Raw genomic sequence first — 16735 nt, 5'->3', positions numbered from 1 at the left:
ATGTCGGAACAATTCTGACCAATACTCTTGCGCAATGATAATAAAATGAATATTTGTGTTTAAATTAACATACACTTTCATACGCGTAGCTTTTGCCCGTAATTAGGATCGTTCAAATAATTTGTACCAATTGATTAACTATATTACAATTCAAATATTTGACATTTTGATCCGAAATGTCAAATATTTGATTCTCAAACCGAACGCGATTCTTAAATATCTTTCTTAAATATCTATATTTCCTGTTCTTCATTTATGTGTATGTTTTTTTTTTTTTTTTTTTTTTTTACACAATCACTGATTTTATTCGATAATGTAACAGTCAATATATGTATATTCACAAATATGCTGCGCGTTTACAATTGTGTTCTCAATCTCTTTAAACACTCTTATCTGTCATCGGTTAAAAAATGTCAATATATATATATATATATATATATATATATATATATATACACACACATATATGTGCGTATGTATTTATCGATATGCAAAAAGTTGTGTGCTCTTATGTCCCTTGCAAAAAAACTAGAAACTATGTATATGTTACTAGATCTGTATATAGTCTATTACATCATTGCAAACTGCGTAAGAAATTAAATCTCGTACGCAAATTTAAATTCCATCTTGTCGCATTTATCGAAGAGATCAATATTACGTAAAAATCGATATTTTTAAAAGAGAGAGAGGGAGAGAGAGAGAAAGACTGAGACTGACAATGAGTTAACGGAATAAAAACTAAACTCAATTATTGCACATTATATTATAAATAAATGCAAATCAAATATGATCAACCTTGAGAGTACTATCGATTCGAGAGAAGAGTCAATTTGAGATAAAATAGTAACCGCGACCTCAAAACGATTCGAATAAACTTTCGGTAAAAATATGTCGTAAATCTGACAAGAGAATGCTATATATATATATATATATATATATATATATATATATATATATAAAATACATCGGATTATGCGAGAAAAAAAGAACAAAAAATATATATATATATATTTATACATATAATTTATTATAATTCATGATACGTTCATGATTAAATCGACATTTATTTTAGAAAATTCTGAATAAAAGAAAACAAAATAATACATAGAAAAAGAGAAGGTTTTGCTTTTTTTAAGGATGTGTTTCAAAATTCACTGTCAACATGTTGTCATCTTTGTCTAGTATTCAGTAAACAACAAGGATGAGGATATGCTGACAGTACTGGCAGTGAAGTTTGGAACACAGTCTAAACATCAGACAAAAAGTCTACAGAGCAAGATTCATTTGCAAACAAATTCGTCAACGCAAAATTTTCTTATCAAATGATAAATTTGCTTTAATTGTGGAAAACTAATAATAAAGATATACTTTTGAATCAAAGAGTGTCTTAAATTTTATTGGACCCGCACAACTATGTATGTATATAAGTGCATACAAGTGGAATATATTAACCGTACACAGTCTGTAGATAATCGATAGACAATGATATCGTCCACAAACTGTCTTCAGACAATTATAAATGCACATTATGTATATTAAAACCGGTTTTTTATCTAACTCGTACGAGAAGCGATGTAATTAATATTTGTATCGCAAAGAATATTTTAATGTGGAAAACATGTTTTTGTAAATATATATATATATTTATATATATATATAGAATTAGAAAAAGCTAACTCGAGGCTGTAAATATTTATATGCTATTTAAATAATAGCTTATCAGTCTCTCTTGTGTCAAATCAGAAAGTAAATTATAAAGATGTTTTCACACTAAATATTTACGCGTAAAAATAAATTTCTGTTGGCTTGCTAAAATATTGAAAATTGTCAAAATCTTTTGTACTTAAAAAAACTTATTTACGAGATTTCAGTACATATCTGTGTATATAAATAACTTAACTATTTTGTTACATAAATCGTTTAAAGGAAAATGCTTTGGCTATATAATAGAAGCAAAAACCTTTATAAAAAAAAAAAAAAAAAAAAAAAAAAAACATTTCTTATAGTTTATGAAAAAACCAAATAAATAGATTATAAAAAGGGATTATAAAAAGAATTAAAGTATCAAAAAATAAAATTAATAAAAAATAAATTAATTTTTTTTAAATTCAATTAAATAGCATCAAAAATTTTTGACAGTGACTTCCTCCTGAAATCAACTGCAAGAAACGAAAAACGCATACACACATATAACATAAGTACATATATATATAATAAGTATATACATATTACATATACAAACACACAATATAAAATAATAAATATGATCGTATTTTGCTACAATTTTTAGTAAATAATAACTATTAACCGAGTAAATGAATTTAAATCAAGTATTGCACAAATTTATTAGAGTTAAAATATATTCCGTTAAAAAACACATAAAAAGTTTTGTTTCGCTGGCAATGTTTTTTCTTCGTCTTTGTAAATAAGTGTTAAAAATGCAATTTTCCATAAGAATAAGTATACTAACTTTAAACTTAAATAATTTTCAAACCGTTAAGAAAACAGTTCTTCCGACAATAAGTATCTGTGCAAAACAGATGTTCAAGTTTTGCACAGATATTTATTGTCGGAAGAAATAGTAGAACAGGCTATGCTATGAAATTTTCATACTTTTGTCAATGTTCTGTCATATAACCAATAATATATTTAACGTATTTTAACAGTGACTATAAAATGTAAATAAAAAGACAATGAATATCATGTTCAGGTATGACGATAATAGATAATTGAAATTTCAAAAAATAAGATATTTAGAAGATATAAACATCAACATTACAATTGTGTAATTTTCAAATTTCTTCTATTTCGACAACGAAATTTTGTGTATCTTATTTAATATGTATTTCCGACTTGTTGTTGCACAAAATTTTCTCTTTCCTCAACTTATCCAAATAATTTTGTAAATTTTTTTCTTTACATCTTGAAATGATCATCAAAAAATGGTGCGTGGCAACAGGAAAAAGAAACAACAATTATAAAGAGAATTACAATATAAGTTTTGACTGTAAAAAATTATACTATGTACGTTAAGGATTTTAAATAGAAAGTTAAAAAATCATGGCACGACAATAAACCAATAATAGGTATTTCTATTTTGCAGTTAATCATGTCTCAACACATGTTTGCCATAATTGGCAAACCCAACCACATAGGAATTATAGTTGAACATTGAATGTGTATTTCCCACACAACCGCATGCGTGTACTGCGGATTGCGGATTAGAAACTATGCAGCGGTTGTTACGCATATTCCGGATCTCTGTTATTTCAGTGTACAAGAACATTAAGGGCATGGGACATAAAAAAACGCAATAGGATGTAAGCAATAAAATGTAAACGGTAGTGATAAATTGTAAATATGATCAAAGTTAGACTTGCTCGATAAAATTGATAATTTGTATATAGGATAAAGTTTTTTACGATATATCGAAATAATATTGTATAATCCTGCAATAATCCGAGAGAAACGTTCTAAAATGTTTAAATCACTCAATTTTCATAAAATTTGTATAATTATTACATAATTATTACATTTTATATATGGCACGTGCACACATAACTGTATGCATTGTATGTTATTGATCATAAGATGATGCTCCGAATTAAAATGATGATCGCGTGATCCAAAATCCAACTCCCCTCCCCTATCCCTCCCTCCTCCCCCCTCTCTCTCTCTCTCTCTCACGACATCACTCAACAGTTTAATAATCTCGGGATAAAACTGATACATGCATACTCTGGCGCGATATTCTGGATATTTCTTCCGTTTCCTTCTCTACATCAGAGGTAAGACAGATGTATCTAGTTACTTATTAGTTAGACGCGCGAGATGTAATAGTGACAGATGCATGCGAAAAATGTTTGTTATTGTTGGCTATATGTATATGTACATATATACGTTACGTACTACCATTTACCATTGATTGCCACTGCATTGACGCTATGGTACTTTAATCAAATGGCATGCAGCTAAGAGAAAGTATCTGCCTACGCGTTCCTTCGACGGTCGTTACATTGACAGATTACATGTTTCGTGTCGCACTTAACCGGCCGCTATGCGATTAAAAAGAGCATATATGTATACGTAATTCAGTTTTACAATTCTTATCGCGGAATTAAATAACTCGCGCAAAAAATCTTGACAGCATCATCAAATAATAAGGGAATATATACATATTTGATATATTTTATACCTTCAACATATATAGTGTGTGTTTCTATATATTTTTATAACTATCTTTTTTAAGGTCTGTCCCACAAGAGCGTTGGCTTGATATCTTGATATCTAGAAAATAATGATTACTTTTAAAAAATTCAAAAACAGCTTGTAATATAAGTAAAATATCCAGTCAAAAAAATGATCTTGCAAGTTCGACAAAAATTTTCTAAGTGTAAAAAATTAACTGAAACAGATAAATTATTAGCAAATAATGTGATACTGCATATATTTTGCACTTAATCAATTTAAATGACAGAGACAGAATTTATATCTGTACTATTAGTGTAATTTAGACGGAAAATTTGTCCGCGATGCCTATCTTTAAAGCCTATTGTCAAGGACAATTATATTGGTGATGAAAAATGTGAAAAATATGTGTGTGTGAAGCTGGCGTATCATTTCGTGGAAACTCACAAATAATTAAGAGTTCTGACTTTATTTTCAATAGTTCTAGAGTTCTTGATGGTTTAAACAAATAGTTCTGGCGATTACAGCAAAAAAAATGCCTTCGGACAAACTGAGATGCCAACTTCACGCAGCATCTCACTTTGTCCCACGACATTTTCACTATCAGTAATTGTAGAAAATTGAAAGATCTATAGTTTTAGATGAGTTCTAAAAAGAGTTCTGCCACCCAAAAGCAGAAAAATGTTAATTAAGATAAAATAAAAAACAACGAATCCCATAGATACAGATCGAGGTGAGATGCCGGTCGATTATCGATAGTTCTGCTCAATATAAAACAGTTCTCATATAGTTCTGGGCTTGTGCGATGCCTTTCCAAAGAGTTCTGCCATTTAAAATGTTTAGATAATTTTTTAATTAATTATTATACCCGAAAATCGTGTAATTTTATACATAAAGGTGAGATGCCGGTCGATTATCGATAGTTTAATTATTATCTAATTATTTTAAATAACAGAACTCTTTGGAAAGGCATTGCACAAGCCCAGAACTATATGAGAACCTTTTTATATTGAGCAGAACTATCGATAATCGACCGGCATCTCACCTTTATGTATGAAATTACGCGTTTTTCGGGTATAATAATTAATTAAAAAATGATCTAAACATTTTAAATGGCAGAACTCTTTGGAAAGGCATCGCACAAGCCCAGAACTATATGAGAACTGTTTTATATTGAGCAGAACTATCGATAATCGACCGGCATCTCACCTCGATCTGTATCTATGGGATTCGTTGTTTTTTATTTTATCTTAATTAACATTTTTCTGCTTTTGGGTGGCAGAACTCTTTTTAGAACTCATCTAGAGCTATAGATCTTTCAATTTTCTACAATTACTGATAGCGAAAATGTCGTGGGACAAAGTGAGATGCTGCGTGAAGTTGGCATCTCAGTTTGTCCGAAGGCATTTTTTTTGCTTTAATCGCCAGAACTATTTGTTTAAACCATCAAGAACTCTAGAACTATTGAAAATAAAGTCAGAGCTCTTAATTATTTGTAAGTTTCCACGAAATGATACGCCAGCTTCACACACACGAAAAATATACCAAATGCTTTATTAAAGTATCTGCTGAAGTGTGGTTTGATGAAGATTATATACGTCAGTCCAAACCTTAGATTGTGACTTTCACAGTCCTCAGAAACAAATCCAATTAAAAATGTCTGGAATATTATGAAGCTTTGTGGAAAACATATATTTACATTGAAGCAACCATGTCCCTGTATCAGGGAGATATGGAAGTCATATTCAGAGTACGCCAAAAACATGCCAAAATGTTGTGAGACTATACTTAAAGCTGAAATAAAGCAAGCTGCAAGGCTGATTTTTGATTTTTTTTAAAAAATAATAATTACTTTTCCAAACATCAAGCCAACGCTCTTGTAAGACCGACTGTGTATATAACTTTGTACTCTATACTGCAATCGCCTTTGCTGACGCTTGATACGACTAGATCAAAGTCATACACGTGATAGTCGATCTAAAAATAATGTTCATGCCTTGAGTGCGTTCGCGTAGTTTTTACAAATTAACTCTATCGTATATGTAAACTCTGATGTAACATACGGTGTAACAACTCTGTGTACATACAGTTTTATATATAACGATAATGAAATTCTCTAGATCCTTTTTGAAAGTGGTCTCATCATAAGATGACTTGGCGCGAATTATCGCGTTGTAGCCGAAGCAAAGCGTTATTAACTCACATCAACTCGTGAGATGCAAAGCCGTTTCTAGAAGTCGTAATATACACCAGATGGACAACCAACAGGGCTTGGCATTGTGGCCATGCGTAAACATACTCGGCGATATTTCCCTTTCGTCAAAGACGATTCTATGCAAATTTAAACTTAGTCGTCTAAATGTGATAAAACTACTGAAAAAGGCACTCGGCCTCAATGATCTTGATCTTGACATATGTCGTCAAAGTCACTGTCCTGAATATTCTCCAAAAGGTTTTAAGCTGCTCGCTTATTATTTATTATAAAGTAATTAACCAAAAAATTTCCATAAATTATATATGTAATTTCCAGACACTTTCAGACGCAAGGTCAAAGTCATTGGGACTAGGTCCTCTTTTCGATAGTTTTACCAAATATTGTCCATATCGTTAATTATATATAATCAATTTTAATATACGTTCAACATCTAATACATATATATGTATGAATGTCAGTCCGATATAGATGATGCCCGCAAATTAACATAACATTTATTACAAACAGTACGATAATTTTTCCTTCTAAACTTTTTCTCCTCAATAAATGTTTAAAATGTTAATTCAAGAAGATACATATCTTCTTGAATGAAAAAAAATTATGCTAGAGGATATGCTTTAATATGTAAATTTTTATCTACCGTTTTCTATGTTGAAAATATAGAATATTTTTTCGCGTACAATTCGCATGGATCCAAGCACTGGCTGCGTACATTAACTGTAAGGCAACGACAACGGCAACGTACATAAATAAGATCATTAATCAGTACGCTAAGATCATCAACTAGTTAAAACGGCTCATCATCGCGCAGAGACGATTTATCGATGTTAACTAACAATAAGCTATAGTGTGCAGGTAAGTAGAGAACTACATACCATGTACTATTCCCAGCTCCCCGATCGCGAGTGCTATGTAAAAGGCGAAGTTCATTCATGCACTGGCGAACGGATAGGTGGGGTGGGTATTGATCGAGTAAGCACGTAACAGTACACTTGGTACATTGCACTCGCTCGCTCATATGCTTGTGCTTCTTGTTTCACAAATTTTCGTCCCTTCACCTACAATCAACAATACGAGTTCTTCCCTCGCAACCCCCTTCCCCCCTCTCTCTCTCTCTCCCTCTCCCCCCCCCCTTTCTTGACGTTACTCGATACGTTTTACCTACATGACGTGATAATATTATGTAATCTTACTGTCAATTATTACTAGCTTAAAGTACGTGCTTTTATAATATTTTTAAAATATTTGTCATACACACAATCCTTAATTTTACACTGTTTTTAAAGAACCTTAAAACAGTAATATCTTATTTAAAATAAAACTCGATAGAAAATAAAAACTTTTGTATTAAATTAAATTAAACTTAAGGTTAAGTAAAATATGATGAAAAATAAAACTTTAACGCGTTTATTAATTTTCGTGGTAATTCTTTGTAATGTCAAGTTTTAAATTTTACTTTTACAAAAGAAACATCGTTAAAATGTACTATAATAATCAGTTGAATCAGACATGAGACATAAAGCAGTTTTCAAAATTAAAAAATTTAACATCGTAAATCGATCGACTCTTTGATAATAAAATTTACTCAAACATTTCGGCCAACAAACTCCTTACAAGAGCAAAAATATTCTAAATAGCAAGAAAATACATCTTGTAATCTTCATTTGTGAAAAAAAATCTGGCATTTACTTGCAATTTAAACAAAAAGCATACTTGTACATCTTTCGTTATTTCACAACAGTTTTAGTACTTTATGTAGTTTTAAATTTCTTCATCCTTTTTGGAATGATATTAACTACTGCAGTTTCGAAATCGCATTAAATTTTAATTAATATTTTCGCATAATGACTGCGAAAAGTTGAAAAATTAATGACAAAAATTCTTCTTTTCTGCGTATATGCATATATATATATATATATATGAACTAGTCATATTTCCTAAAAAAAATCTTAAAGAATTAAAATCTCGTGTAAAATGTGTAAATAATTTTAAGGACATATAAAATATATTTAAACAATTAAATGCTAAATGTTACTTTACACCTAATTTGAAACCTCGAAATTAATAGAATCGAAGAAATCCAAAATCGATATTATATGCATGTATACATACATATACATACGCGCGCATCTATATACTTTAAATTAAATATGTATATATCTGAAAATCCATAGTCAAATTTTTGGAAAACACAAAAATGGGGACATTTTCCGCGACTTTTAGCGACAGCAAGAAGGAATCCAGGGATTGCACGTGATTATTGATCGTGTCCGAGAATGTTGCTCGCGTGCGAAAGCTTCCACTCTTTCGTCGCCGAAAGTAAAAAAAGACAAAAATTGTGTTACAAACAAACACGTGGGCGGAAGAGAGGGGTGCAAAAATCGTGTCGGAAATTATACGGCAACGCACAATTTCTATACATTATACATGTCATGTATGTATATTCAATAAAGTATAACATGTGTATGTATTTTTACTCTTGAATATATTAATAAGAAAATGATAAAGTTAATCAAAAATTTAAAAAAAATTAACATTCTTTATACAATTTTTTAAATATAACACGTAGACTTGGCACTTTTTTATCACTTGTTGATGAATTATTGCTCCTTTTTAATATTTAATTACAATAAATTGTAATTGTACTATTTGAATTACTTTCGGACGAAGATCGGGGTTTTCAAATTAAATAGTGAATCAAATATTAGCTCTAATCTAATAAAATAGAAAAATTCTCACAATAATCACAGAAATGTTATATTTAAAAAAATGATACTTGTAATATAAATATAGTTTCTTGTATAATTTTTCACGATTAAAACAGTGGTTAAAACAATAATACGTTAAATACTTCAAATTATATTTTTATTAACTTAAACAAATCGTATCTTCAGATTTGTAGTTTCTACTAAATAAAGATATCGTTGTTTGTTAAAGTAAAAAAAATCATACGAAGATTTGACATAAGTATCACAACATAAGTGTACACAGTATCCGCTTTTAATTCGATATATAAATAACATATCAACTAACATACATATATTATGCATAAGCATGTCTTATTGTTAGACAAATGTTAGCGCAAGCTTTGCAATATGTATGTATATGCAAATTCGCATAACGATTAAAAAATGCACTTTTTGCTTTTCCAGAAAAATTTTTCAGGAAAATGTTTAATTTAAAATTTGATTTAAAAAGAATGTATATTTTTCACATTTGCTAATAAAAATAATTAAATATCAAATTATGTCATTTCAAAAAGAGAGAGAAAGAGAGAGAAAGAAAGAGAGAGAGAGAGAGAGAGAGAGAGAGAGAGAGAGAGAGAAACATAAATACAAAATACTTTTACGATAAAAGCCTATATAACATTAAAGTTATTAGAATTATTTTAAAAAATAATGTTTTAAATCAAGTTTCTTCTAAAATTCTAAAACAGTTCTTTTTTAAATCGTAGAGTTTTGGTCAACTTGGAAATTATTTTCGTGAAAATATCAAAGGAAAAATCATTATGTAACATTTTCAATTTTATACAAATAATATATAATTAATGAGCTTTAAATTAAAATTCTATTAAAATAATGTCAATTTATATACATAAAATTGATTCAAGAATATGATTTTATTATCCGTCTTCTTCCTTGAAGTTTGTTAAAAACGTTTTTATTCTTAATCATTAATTGTCTGAAAATTATAGGTACATATTTCGAAGAGTTTTGTCAGAAAAAAAAATCGATTTCTCAAAAAAAATTTGTACCAAAAAAAAATGTCATCGAAAGTTTTGAGATATTTATTATTCTTTTTTTTTTATCATTCTTCTTTAATAATAAATATCAAGAACAGTATATATATGTGTATGTACGCTATCTAATGCTTGTAACATATTAATGTAATAGATGGAAACAATGAAAATTTCGTAAAAAAAATCATAATCAAGGATATGTGATTTCTTCTTTTTTTTTATCTCAACCTTTTTGCAACTAGTTTGTTAAATCTCCCTTATTTCTTATCTAATTATCAGGTTCTAAACTCTTCAGTATCAATGTGCTAACATAAGTAGAGATGTGCTAATTGCTCGAATTCTTTAAACTCATTGCTGTTTGAACAGATGAGAACATGCAACAGGTTTATGAAAGGATCAATATGATTGTGTATAAATATATGTCATATATGTATATGTGTTGTATGTATATATATTGTATTCTTGTATATATCTTGTATTGACATTTATAAAAAAAATCGTATTGACGCTAATCATTCTCGCTCAAGTATGACGTGAATACACACATATTAACAATTGACATAGAATGTCTTTATATACAAAACACATTCACGTTTTAATTATATAATTAGTGCAATTATATAACGTATATCCGACAAACATCAACTTCTTCGTTCAAAATACCTGCTTCTAGAACCCAAAATACTAATAAGAATTGAAGATGTCATGATGATTTCTATGTTGCAAACTCGCTCGTCATCACTATTAAAGATATAATTTTATTCACGCATCCTAATTCATAAAGGACTTAAATTAATTTCATTTAATATTAAAATTATCAGATCAAGAAACATTTACAAATAATATAAATTATTTGAACTAGTATACGAATAGTTTACATATCTATTAGTGTATATATATATATATATATATATATATATATATACACATTTCAAGATGACTAATCAGATTGTTGAAAATTCATGCGCTCAGGTCCGTTGCATAGTGAAGGGGTCCTTAGATATTTTATATATATATATATATATATTTTATATTATATTATATTAATGTCATAATATACTTTTGGCGGAAATACATGGTTTTATAACCAAATGGATTTGAGCAAAAAACAAAACGCGTTTTATTAAACGAAAATGTCGCATTATTTAACATTACGAGTAAATAAAATCAAATCTTATTGACGTTTCGTTTTATTGAGACACCCGTTATGTATTACTCTGGTACGTAAAAGCCAATTGTCTACCGAATGGATCGATATAACTTGCCTTCTGTTCTTCTTCTGAAGAAGGATGTATCGATACCAGACACGCATTTAGATGTATATGTGATATACGCACAAAAAAGCTCCATTTAAGATATTATTTTTTTACAGTCTTTCTTTTTTTAATAAAATATTCGATATTTTAGAATGTGAAACCAATGTTACTCGAATAAGAATATCTATTTAATATATTATATTGAACAGAACAAAAATACCTATATACTTGATTTTTAGATAAATAATTTATTTTGAACATATATCTACGTAAAGAAAAAATATCAGTTGTATCAATGAAATATATAATGTATTAATATATCAATTCTATAATGTATCAACCATTCATATAAATGTGTGTAGGAAAAAATAGAAAAAATTAAATTCTTCCCTCTTAATTAAATTAAATTAATTAAGTTATATTTTAATTTAACAATTCTTCTAACAATAAGAAAAAATATACGCGCATATACTCTCCATATATAAATATCTGAGCAAATATCTCGCAACTTGTTGACGTTACAAGAAAATTTAATAAGAAAAAATATATATTTGTTACAAATTCACATTTTCTCTTTAAAACACACAACTATGAATTTTCCTTATCAGTTGATTCCTTTTATTATTCTGCGCATAAAAAAAAAAATTGAGGTAAGATAATCGAAAAATAATTATCTTACAAGATATTTCATAAGTTTAAGTAAAACTATGTTAAAATAAAATATGAAATATCTCTTAAACTATTCAATTTTTGGCTATTACACCCCTATAGCTTTTTACGAAAATTATTAAACTTTCTTATAATTTCTACCAGTTGCGAGATATTTGCTCGAATATTTTGGACCCTGTATATGTTTGCGTGTACATATGTAGATATCTTTAAATAACTAAATCTTAAATTGAAGTTTTATTGAAGTCTATTTGTAAAAAATGGCAAAAAAATATAATTTTATTGTTACAAAGTTTAATTTATCAGTTTTTCTTTCTTTAATCGTTTATAATTTATTCGAAAACTATTAATGATCCCTGTCGATCTGGTTCCTTCCTACCTTGCAAAAATAAAAAAACCAATAATGCCCAATTATGAGCTAATTATAAGCTTTCATGTCCCGCTAATTAAAAATATTGAGCTCGTTACACAAAGCATTTTTTTGTGACAGGGCTGAGTCGATGTCAACGCAACCCCCCCCCCCCCCTCACCGTACTTAAAGTAAAAATATCAAATCATTCTTTGCGGTAGAATCAGGAGCTATTAATGAACTTTTAAACTAATATAGTTTTGATTTTTGAGTTCAACCCCTTTAATCCAATAAAACCACCTCATATCTCCCCGACGAGAAAAAACTATTTTAAAAATAAAGGAAATTAATTATTTTTTATAATTATTAAATATTGTTTATCGATGTGTCACCAAGAGTAGAGTGCTCTTTGTATGATTGTTCCAGAGAAACTAAGAGTTCCAGGTTATTTTGTTTATTTTCAGCTTGAATATGTAATTTGGTGTTCATAATCATTTTTATGTTTACACCATAATGATAGGTGTAAACATAAAAATAACCTTTGAACGTTCTATGTTATTTTTTGCTACATCTTTTTAAATTTTTCTTTGAGGAATTTAATACTTTGGAACAATATTTGGAACAATTAAAACAATCCAGAACAACAAAAAAATTTGCGTTTTTCAAAAAATAGAAGGCCACTAAAAAACAATTTCTTTTGTCTTTTCCCTTGTGTTTTTGTTTTTTTACTTGTAACTTTGGAACAATGTAGAATAAATGTAGAACAACGTGGAACTAAAAAAAAATATCTAAAATCAAAAAAATGGGAGGCTAACTTTACAGGTCTTTATTGGCAAATTGGTACAAAATGAGTACTAAATATTGCAATAAGTCTGATTTAATTCTGCCAATATAGTGCTGCCAGCTTCAAAGAGATGTAATTATTAATTATAAGCAAAAGAAAGTAAAACAATTCGAAAGTATTGTCATTATATTTATATTTTATTGTAATTAAAGAAATCTAATTCTTTATTATTTTGAACAGTAAAACAGAAAACAAATCTTCAATTATTGGATAAGATGTGACTGCTTCTACAAACCTAATTTTATTAGCCATCGTTAATTAATAAAAACTGATGTATACAGTCGTGGAATATTTTATAACTTAATAAAAGAAACACCCCAAAAATTAAAAAAAAAATATTAGAATTATTAGTAATCTCCTCCTTTGTTTTCTTTCGTTTATTAGTTTAATTGATCCATTATATGAAAAAAAAATGGCAATCAATTTTTCATGAGAAAAATTTTCGCACGTTACAACACATTTACAATACAATTATATTTCAACGTTATAAGTTATAAAGTGTGTCTGTAAAGTTGACACAACATTTTATTAATTTTTAAAAAATAATGGCAGTTCCAGCAGCACTTTTCATAGTTCTATATTTTTATTTTTTTAGTATTAAAAATGCGGAACTTTTTTTAATGTTTATCAAGAACTAAAGAACTATGAAAAGTGCTACTGGAAACTGCCATTATTTTTTAAAAATTAATAAAAGGTTGTGCCAACTTTACAAACACTTGGAAAGTTATTTAAAAATCTTTAATGGCATAAACAATTTTCCAATTTATGTAAAAAACATTAACTTTCAAAATAATAAAATTCTTTCTGATTTAAGACCTGCGATAAAAGTAAAAATATATCAAAAAATAAACGGTTACTATTCTAAAAGCTTAAGATTAAATTCTATTTTATAATAAAAGTCATTCCGTTTGCGGAAAAGCAGGAAAAGATTAGGAAAAGACCAGCTTAATTAATCATCCTCATATAATCAAAAACTTTTTTTTCATATTGTTTCAAATCTAAAAATTGAGAAAACATAGAAAAACATATATGTATATATAAAACTATACTTTTTTTTTTATAAAATCATACAATTTTTCTCTTTTTAAGATATAAATATAAAATGGTCAAATAATTAATAATAAAAAGATAAAAATCTTCAATTTAAAATAGTCTTATGCATTTAACTATTTCTTCTTCCCCCCTCTCTTTCTTTCTTTTTTGTTTACGCGTTTACACGTGCTCGATATTGTGAGAGCAACTCATTTTTTGTGGTATAATACCTAATAGCTAATATTTATTACAAGTATAATTACGTAAAAAATATAGGTCATGTTCCGTAATAAGAAAATAATTAGAACAAATAAAAAATATTTAGCAAAACATCAGCTCCAGGCTAGCAAGTCTAACCGTTAGTTTTTTTAAAAAAAGTATTACATTACAGTGTACATATACATACATATGATACTAATGAATGAAAAAATTTAATTTTTTTTCCATAAAATTTTGAATTAATTTAAATTTAATAAAAAGAAAATAAAGACTTTTATCTAATTCAATTGTAAATTATAGGTATAGTCTAAGGTAATTTTTAAATGTCATCTCGCTAGTACTAGCTCCAAAGAGATCCGGTATCCTCAATTAATGTAATGTTAAATTGAAAGAACGGCTAAAATAAAATCTCCCCCCCCCCCGCGCTATCTTCATCTATTCAATCATTTTCACACTTACGTGCGTATATTAAAAAAGTAAGAAACAAAATGCCGTAAAAATGAGAGAATTTTTACATTCTCGAAAACATCCGAGAGTAACACTATACGATGCGTCTACAATGAGATTTTGCAACTGCTTTTCTCTGAGCTACGAGGCATGTATAAAAAGTTGCCATCTCGCCATCAAGTAACTTGTTAGATGACAAAAGACTTGCATAATTGAATGAAAAAGACGTGAAAAAAATTGGCAAATATATTATACATCATATGTCTTTTTGTGTGTAAACGATTCCACGCATCAAGCAAAAAAAAAACATCTTGCAATTCATTCTCAAAAGCGTCTTGTGATTTCTCACCAACTATAAATATTTAAATAGTATACTGTCCGATACACTGCAGTTATATACTCATATATTTAAGATAATCTCTTTACGTAAAGAGTTACAGGATTATAACTAATATATTAAGATTAATATATAGTGCTCGGATTAAAATAATTAAAAAAAAGTTTTAAGGGGAATTAAATGCAAAGTGTTTAACGTACAATTTCATCTACGTATTCGAAATTGGAGTTAATTTTTCTTTTGACATTAATTTTGTTTTACCCTACCACGTGCCTCATTTATTATGTATCTATAATCTATATCCAATAAATTGTGATGGACGTGTCATAATAATATGTATTTATATCCAATGTCGTTAAAAACAATTAATTCTTTCCGTTTACGAACGTGAAGCAGCTGTATCATGTAACGCAAAAACAAATAGATATAATAATTTTTAAATATTATAGAAAAAAGAATTATTGAATATATGTATACACGCGTACTAGACACTATTAATACTTTAAATACACACACACCACACACACACACGTACGTACATACGTGCACGTATGTATATTCTGTTAAACTAAAATTAATAAAAACCAAAAATTAAATGAAAAATAAAGCATATTTTGTCACACATTTATTTGAACATCTCGAATTTTATTGGAGGAAATTAGTAAATTTTCGTAATCGAAAATTAGTAATTATTCATCACTCACGGACATATTTTAAAAAAATTATAATATTAAGCTTACCGGCAAAAAGATTAGAAAAAAAACAACTCGAGACAATTCGGATGTTTCTTTAATGCGAAAGAAAACGCGAGAGTGAATAAAAAGCTAACTAAAATGAGAGATGATATGTATTCGTGCTTCATAATTTATGACAAGAGACAAGGGCACAAGTGAGCGTTTAAATTGTAAAGTAAAACGCACTAAACAAGGAGTTAATTAGTGTTAGTAACGTGCATATCTGACGTAAAGTGGGACAGATACAAAGATAACGCGCGCGCGGACAAGTATAGCTTGCGTTAAATCACTTGCATAACGTTACAATGTTACAATTGTTACGTAAATGTTTACGGACCGATTACCAATGGCACTATCGCTCGTGTACGCGATTAAAAAGCAGTAAAAATCCTCCGAGAGAATCTCGCAAATTCAGCATTGCATCGTTATAGGGTCGAATCCGTCGAGTCGTTCAACGAGGAATTCCACCACGTCGTTTAAAAGTTGTTGACGCTTATTTAACATATGAAATTCCGCGACGATAATCGTCATCGGAGTCATTGATAATTAAACATGCTCAAGTAAAAATGCTACATTAACGTACTAATTTTCAGTTAGATGTTTGCAAATTTTATCCACGGATTTGAAAGACGTCGCTAAGAATCGCTTCTTCTGTTTACTATCGTTTATTATCATATTAACGTTTACGCGAGCATTACGCCGACGT

At 28.5% G+C, this 16735-nt stretch overlaps 1 protein-coding gene across 19 annotated transcripts in view; it reads right to left on the bottom strand.

Moving 5' to 3' along the window:
• Liprin-alpha (PTPRF interacting protein alpha) overlaps positions 1 to 16735 on the bottom strand; it is a 37010-nt gene that overhangs the window by 17263 nt on the left and 3012 nt on the right. The window lies entirely within an intron of this gene.

This window comes from Anoplolepis gracilipes, chromosome 5 (genome assembly GCF_047496725.1).
Source record: "Anoplolepis gracilipes chromosome 5, ASM4749672v1, whole genome shotgun sequence".
NCBI classification, from domain to species: Eukaryota; Metazoa; Arthropoda; class Insecta; order Hymenoptera; family Formicidae; genus Anoplolepis; species Anoplolepis gracilipes.
The sequence above is the reverse complement of the archived record's forward strand: the minus strand, read 5'-3'. Positions and strand labels throughout refer to the sequence as shown.